The following is an 8,947-nucleotide window of genomic DNA, read 5'->3' on the forward strand; positions in this document are numbered from 1 at the left end:
GTACCTACCTTTTAGTCTGGTTAGCATACGTGGTGATAACTGTTGTAACAAAAATATGATATTTTGATTCTTCCCTCCTAAGTGATCACCACGTGTCAATCCTGCCCCCCTTCCCAGTACACGCCACCATAGTTGCTACTCTGACTTCCCTAGGTAATGTACTACAAACTGCAAAATGAAACAGAAATAAATTCCTTTCTCTCCAATCTGCTGGTCATGGATCTTTATCACAGGGATAGAAAAGTAACTACATAGCGATTTGTCTGAATCTGTATCACAAAATTACAAGGTCACCTGTATTCTCATTTATATTTGGATTACAAAAATGTCTAATTCAGGGACTAGAGAAATGGTTCAATGGTTAAGAAGGTATATTGTTCTCCCAGAGGTGTGAGTTCATTTCCAAGTACCCACACAGGGGTGATCACAACTGCCTATAAGTCCAGATCCAAAGCCTCTAATATACATTTTGCATTTTTTATTTATTTTAATTGAGCTCTACATTTTTCTTACTCCTTTCTCTGTCCCCCCTTCAACCCTTTGATGCATTTTTATGGCATACATAGACACATCACTCATATGCAAAGACCTACAGACAGACATATAGGCATAAATATATATTCTAAACTTTAAAAATGCAATCTCAAGTGTGTGGGTCTATTGACTTATCTTTTTCTGTTTCAAGCATCAGGGATCCCTTTCTTTCTTTAGGACTGATACTTGTCTACTAATGGTAAAGACTTAACAAAAAACAGTAACATGTGAGAGGTGTAGAAAAAGGAAGGTGAGGCTGAGGAGATGGTTCAGTAAACAAAGTGCTTGCCAATCAAGTATGGGAAGCTCAGATCAATCCTCTAGATTTAATATAAAAAGCTATGTATGAAATTCAACTCTGAAGAGATGAAGACAGGAAACCTGGTAGTCTACTTGTCTAGCTGAACTTGGGAGCCTCAGGATTGCTGAGAGACCCTGTGGCAGGAGATATGACTTATTAAGCAGTTGCTTTTCTTGCCCAGAAGTAGGGTTCGTTCCCAGCATTCACATGGTGGCTCACAGTCATCTGTAACTCCAGGTCCAGGAGGCCTGCTAACTTTTCTGACCTTCTTGAGCAACAGGCGCATATGTAGTACATGTACATACTTGAATGCATATAAAACATTCATACACATAAAATAACCTATAACATTAAAAGAAAGATATGCTGCCTCAGAAAATAAGGTAGAGAATGGTAAAAGAAAATGTCCTGATGTCAATCTCTGTCCACAATGAATACAGATATACATGTATGTTGTACACATTGATACAGAAACATAGGGACAAGTACATACACAGAGAGAATCATATTCACACTCATACATGCACACACACACACAGAATGCTATTCACACTTCTACATGCATGCACATATGCACACACACACAATGAGGCAGGTAAAAGGCCTAGAAATTTGAATAATGAGAACTTCAATATGATTATGCACTGTGAATCAGATGTGGAATTAGGAAGGAGAAAGGCTCAATTCTGATGAGCTGATTATATGAGCAGTGTCAGAGATCAGAGCCAAAGTCCTTGGGGGTGATCTTTAGAGTTACAAGTGGGTTTCGGGAAATTATAAACTCCTGAAACGAAAATCTTCAGAGAAAACAGGAACCTGAATGAAGGGAATTAAATAAAACAATTGTGGCTTGTTATCAAAGTCCAGGGTGGCAGGTGAACAGCTGACTTATCTGCCTTTTCACAATAAGCTTTAGAAGGTGGGAGGATATTTCCTTATATAAATATTTATGGTGCTTTGTTCCTCACATCTTGCATATAAAAGCACCACCAGAAAAACACAGTGCAGCAGAGCTGCAAGAGTGGCCATGGAACCCTTTGTATCATATATTAATTTCTTCCTGTTATGTCAAGAGAGCACGTCTTTATACAGTAGACAAGAAGCCATAGCATTTCTGTTTTCTATCCACTTTGGAGTGCTGAAATCTAAACTTCCAACCAAGACTTTATTCATTGCTATTAGTTAAGTGGATAGAAGGAATAAAATTTCACTCTATGGTGTATATTATAAAAGAAATTTTCATCATTCATTTGAGGAGGAGGTAAGTGTGTTGTTCAAATGATGCCCAGAGAGGATAGTATGGTGGTTTTGATCACAGATGTGAAAAAGAAACTCTTTCAGAGCAGCACCATATGGCGCTTTCTCCAGATAGAGAGATGCTTTAAAAGACCTAAAATCATATCCCTGAAAATGGAACCGAACGTTTATCTAATAAGGTGACTGTTTCATTTGTTATAGAAGGTTAGAAAAATGCTTTCAGTAGGAAGCACTGCTAACAAAAATGTCCCTCAGAGAAAGCAAGCTAACTCTTTTATTTATTTTATTTTATTTATTTGACTTTTTGCTATATGAGAGGAAGTTGGGGGTCCACACGGTCTGCTCTAGTGACTATCTCCTGGCTCTGGGTTCCTCGGTAAATAGTTGATATGTCTCTTTGCTGGGTGATGGATGATTGTTGCCAATGATGAAATACTTTGTTTCAAGTTGGTTGCCACTGAAGTCAAAAGCCCCAATTGTTCATTTATCCCAAGTGTTCTGAAGAGAAAAAAAAAACTGTGTGGCACAGTTTTGCTTTCTTCTTGGAGGTCATTGCCCTTGGCCATGGAGGACACGAAGGAGCAGTTGTCAATGCATCACCTCCCATGTCCAGATAAAGCATGGCAACCCCATGCGGTTGATTATTCTTACTGTTTTCATCTCTGATTCCATGAGGCTGGAACACATACCAGCAGTTTACTTTCAAAATATTTCAAGAAACTTGATTTTACTCAGAAGGCTCTTATAGAAGAAATGTGTGAGTTTCACATTTGTCTTTGTGCAGGCAGTCTGCATAAAACTTGACCCCCTCCCTTCTGGGTTCTCCCCGTCCCTCACCAATGTAGCAGAACGCAGTCGCACAATATATTACACTGACAGTGAACAAATGTGTAGTCATAAATATTATGGTTTCATCTAATGCTTCAACTGTGAAAACAAATGACAGAAAATGTAGTTCACATAACAGATACCGAGGTCAAAAACTATCAGCAAGGATATTCCATGCAGAGCCTTCTACAATGCACGTTTCATAGAGGCCTTATTTATGGGAACATGGCATGAGTCAGAGCTATTCATAACATGATGTTCTATGGAAAATTCCATTCTCTGCTCTGACTAAAGAGTGGACACACAGCACTCAAGTCTGATTAATGAGAGTCATAAACACACCCCGCCAGGTATAATACGGTAGTTTACTGCTTTAACCTAAATGGATAGATATATTTTTTCCTCATAAAATAAGAAAAACGGGACAGAATGAAATCACTGCAATTCTCGGCAGGACAGTTAGCAGGCTGCAGCCATTCAGGGATCCTCTCATTACCCACTTATCAGAATTTCCTCTCCTGCATCATTTATTCATTACCTGCACTGCAGCATTTAATCTCTTCTATAAATATATTTCTAACTGGAATTAAGATAATGTGTTGTGCTTGTTAGATGTGGCACAACGCAGTTTGTGCTCACTTTAAATCTCACCAAGTCAGAGAGCGTTTTCGCATTCCAGATGGAGCTAAAAATATTCACCCATTAAAATAGTAATCATCATTAAAATTAGTTCACTGATTTTGCTGATTAATTTTTTTCAGTAACAAGTATGCTTTCTCAAAAGTTTCAATTAAACATTTTTTTGGACAAATTGAGACTTTTTAAAAATATAAGATAGGAAAAGAAAGAGATAATTAAGGAAATAAAAAATAGGAAATTTAAATCTAGGATTTTAAAACAAGTTAAAAAAAAACAGTAGACAGAGAGAGTGGAAAGAGACCAGATTAGTTACTCTAACTGAAATGGAGAATTGATTTTTCCACATGTGAATATGTGGTCTGTGGTCCCCACATCTTGGGAAAGTTATCTGTTTTTGACTGCACAAGGAGAAAACAACCTAAAGGGCTCAGTTATTCAAATATTTGCACCACTTGTGAGATTTTTTTGCAATTAATTTGTCTTCATATATAAGGATTTAAGTACATAAGGTTGAAATCAACATCAGGTGTGGTTAAAAAAAAAGCAGAGGATGAAAATAACACCTTAGAGCAGCTTGGGTTTCACTCCCTTTGGTCTTCAGCAGCATTAAAGACAGCCATGTTAAGATGCAGTTTTAACTCACTCTGCTGAAAATTGTGGAAGGAGAAGAGATGTGTTTTCATTTTAATACTTTAAGAAAACCAACTTGCTATTAACGATAACATTTAAACAATAAGCAGATGCACGGTGATTTTAAAAGTTAAACAGATGTGATTTAGACGGGGAAAATAAACATTAATTGAAAGACGGAAATCTGTTTGGGGAAAAAAGAATAGCAGTACAGTGGGCAAAGAGTAGGAAAAGTTGTTAAGTTTCAGTAATGTCTGAATAACATTTGCATATGATTAGACCCTAACTGAAGGCTTAAACATTCCTTGACTGCAGATATTTGATATAGCAGGTTACTTTTAATAGGAATGTGTCATAAAACAATGATGATATGCAATCTGCCCTTGGGCAGCAATTGTCATGGAAACACTTTCTGACTTACTCAAATCATAGGTAGTGTGTATCTAGGAAAGACACGTGTCTTTGTCAACATGACCTGGTATACGGCCGTCAAATGATTGCTACAGTTAACCTAAGTCTATCCATATTCCCATGAGAACAATGCCCTTTTGAAACACAACTACCCTATTTATCTCCTCTAATATGGGATATAAATCTAGTTTGGCATGGGGCTGAATTTCATGAATAATAAGCAGAATAAAATAATATGCGAATTTGTATGAATATGGATGTGCACAATGATAAGTAGATCAATGATAGATAACAGATTAATAGACAGAGAAAGATGATAGATATGATAAAGGTAGATAGTGTAATGTCCCTTAGTTGTAGGAGATTTTCAAGACTTAATTTGTAATTAAATCCAGAGCATATATATGTAATTTTTATTTATTTAGTGAGGGAATATGTTAAGGGGGGAGTTTGTGTATTTGCATGTTTGAAGGACTGGGGCCACTTTCTTCCTGAACCTAGAACTTGCAAATTTGTAGAGTCTCCATGACCAGCAGGCCCCAGTGGTCCACCTATCGCTCCTCCACCCCCAGTTCTGGGAATAGTGATGAGTCACCATATGAGGATTTCACATGGGTGATGGGGATCAAACTCAGGTGGCACTGTTAGCACGGCCAACACTTTAATGGCTGAGCCATCTTCTTGCATGGGTTTTCCATCTTTGCCCTTCAGAAAACTGTTTTCCTTTTAATAGACAAAATGAATTAAACGTAAAAAATAAAAACACGATTTCAGACTCCCCCAAATCCTGACAATCATACTAAAGGCCTATATTAATCATCTTTGTGTTATTGCAATAATAAACCTGAAACAATTGGCTTAAAAGACAAAAGGTTTACTTTTCTTTTTGTTTTCACAATCCTGGTGGTCCTTGTCTAAATTAGGCATCTCTTTTCATTGGGGTCCAGGATGAGAGTTAAAAATGGAATGGCAGGGAACACATGTGCAGCAAACTACTCATATCATGAACCAAAATCAAGGGAGAGAAAATGTTGTTTAACAGTGGCCCTTCAAGTTGTCCTCCTCTCTCTTCTTAATGCTATACGGTATCTTCCAGTGGCAAAACCCTGGAGACCAAACCTTTTTCCAAAGAGATCTTCTTAGTCAGGGTTTCATTTCTGTGAAGAGCTAGCATGACCACAGCAACTCTTATAATGAAAAGCATATAATTGGTGCTGGCTTACACATTCAGAGATTTAGTTCATTACCAATTTTGACAGGAAACATGGCAGCACATAGCAGTCATGGTACTAGAGAAGGCTCTGAAAATTCTATATCTAGGTTTGCAGACAGCAAGGAGAGAGTCTAGGCTTAGAATGGGTGTTTAGAAACCACAAAGTGTGACCCACATCAATGGCTGAAGCCTGATACTCCACCCGAGGATTGGCCAGAGCCTTGAACCCAAGGTAAGACTACAACACCACCTTACCCACACTACCCAGCATAACATCAACTGTGCCTCCTTTCTTTGTCCTCATATGCTAGCCCACACCTCTGGTGGAAGCTTCCTACTCCGCCAGAGGCCAAAATAGCATCTTAAGACCCAGAACCCTAAAACAAGGCAGAATCCTCCTACCCCACCAGAAGCCAGGCCAGAATTCTGAACACCAAAGGACTCAAGGCCAGATCAGAGGCTACACACATCACCAGAATTCTAAGATCCAACTTGGGCAGCAACCCCTTGCTAAGTCAGAGGCCTTTGGGGTCATCAGACATTCAGTCCCCAACTCCTGTAGAGAAACTTTACTCATCCACAGTCCATTCCAGTGAGAATACCAGAGAAGAAACAAAAACCAACAGAAAAAAATACCTATTGTGATATGGAATTCCCCTCCGTAAAATGTGAATACTATTGGCTAATAAAGAATCTGTCTTGTGCCTGCCTGGGCAGAATAGAGGTAGGCATGGATGTGGGGTGGAGAACTAAACTGAATGCTAGGAGAAAGAAGGCAGGTCAGGGAGATGCCATGGAGCCGCTAAAAAAGAAAGATACAAACTATCAGCCGAAACCTTGGATGGAGAAAAGAAGAGATTCCATGATAAAGTCAACTTTAAACAAGAGATCAACCCAAACCTAAAGAAAGTACTACAATGAAAACTACAGCCCAAGGAGGTTATGTACACCCAGGAGAATATGGGAAGTAAATAATTTCACACTAGCATAATCCAAAGAAGAAACACACACACACACACACACACACACACACACACACACACACACACTGCTGTCATAGCCAACTTCAAAAATATTACCAGGAATTAATAATCATTGGTCATTGATTCAATATCAATGAACTCAATTTCCCAATATATAAAGCACTCAAGAATCTAGATATCAAAACAAACAAATAATCCAATTTTTAAAATGGAGTACAAAACTAAACAGAAAATTCTCAACAAAGGAATCTCAAATGGCCAAGTATTACTTAAATAATATTCAACATTCTCAGCCATCAGTTAAACGCAAACCAAAATGATTCTGAGATTCCATCTTATACCTGTCATAATGGATAAAACACAATTGACAACTCATGCTTGTGAGGATGTGGAGCAAGGGAAACACTCCTCTATTGCTGGTAGAAATGCAAATTTGTATAACCACTTTGAAAATCAATATGGAAGTTTTTCAGAAAATTGTGAATTGATCTACTCCAAGACCCAATTCTACCACTCTTCGAACTCTTGGGTATATACTTAAAGGACACTCAATCATACCACAAGGACACTTGCTCAACTATGTTCATAGCCACTTTATTCTTAATAGCCAGAAACAGGAAACAAGCTAGATACCCCTCAATGGAGGAATGAGTAATCTGGTATATTTACACAATGAAGCTGTTAAAAACCATGCCATCATGGAATTTCCAAGCAAATGATTGGAACTAGACAAAATCATCCCGAGTGAGGAAACCCTGACACCGAAAGATAAACATAGTATATACTCACTTATAATTGGATATTAACTGTAAAGTAAAGGATAACCATGCTCCAAAGCATAGACATAGAGAAGCTAAGTAAGTAGGAGGGCTCAAGGGGAAATCAGCGATCTCCTTTGGAAGGTGAAATAGCATAGGTTTTAAAGGTGGACTGGAGGTGGTGGGGATGGGAACAGTAGAGATCAAGTGAGTGGTGATGGAGGGAGAGAGTATTGGAAGAGACAACTGAAAAGGGAGGCATTTGGAGTCAGGTAGAAACTAATGGAATAGAAACTACCAGGAATATACAAGGGTGATCCTATCTAAGACTCCTAGCAATAAGGGAGTCTCCAGGGGAGAGGCTGGAACATCACCCATAAGCTTTGACCTACAATTTGTCCTTCCTAAAAGTAGATTTACTCACTTTATCATACTAATACTGCTTAAACTTTTGAATTCACACCAATTAAATATTAGTTTCCTGTATTATTATACCATATTCACAAAGAGTGGCTTTGTCTGTTTCCTTTCTTGCTTGATCTTTGATGTATGTACTGCTGCACACAACAACATGTTCTCAATTCAGTGACTGTTGCATAAAGGAGTAGATATATACAAGAGCAGAAAATGGTTTCTGTTTCCACCTGAGTTCTTCCCTCTCTATTTGGACAAGCTAGACCATTGCCTTCATTGACCCCAAGCTTGTCAAGCTATAAATACCGTGTTGGCTTCTCAGCTCAGTGCAGGCCAGGCAGCTGGATTAATGAAGGGATGAATTTGTGAAGAGATGTAGTGTTCAATGGCCGGATGTTGGCTACACATAAAAGCCTTTCCAGGGTGCAAAGAGAGAGTGATTAAGAAAGAATCATGCATTATTGAGTGTGTGGTACTCTTCGGACTCGGAGAGGAGATTTATTTCTCCCAGGTGAAGTTAGTGAAAGTGCAGTCTTCATGTGTATAGATCCTCAAGAGCTCAGTGAGTAAATAGGATGAAGAGATTGTTCTAGAAGACTTCTTCGGGAGATAGTAGAAGAGAAACAGGTATCAGAAGTGGGTGGGAAAAAACTTTCATACTCTGTTATTTTTCAGTGAAGTTCTATGATAGGATATATAGAAGTGAGAAAGCCATGTTGAAGTTTTGAAACCTTACCATCTCTACAACACTAATACAAACGTTTTAGTGGTTCAAACCGTATTTATTGACTACTTCCTATATAGTAAATGTGATAGCTGATTTTAGGGTACAGAAGGGACTGATGAAGCATTGCTTTTGTTGTTTTGTTGTTTGTCTGTTTTGGATTCCATTTGTTCATATTTTAGTTGACATAAAGGAAGAATTTCTCAAATACTTGTAAGTTGGCAAAAAAAATGGCTAGCTGAGATATGTTGAGAG

This window comes from Microtus pennsylvanicus, chromosome 4 (genome assembly GCF_037038515.1).
Source record: "Microtus pennsylvanicus isolate mMicPen1 chromosome 4, mMicPen1.hap1, whole genome shotgun sequence".
NCBI lineage: Eukaryota > Metazoa > Chordata > Mammalia > Rodentia > Cricetidae > Microtus > Microtus pennsylvanicus.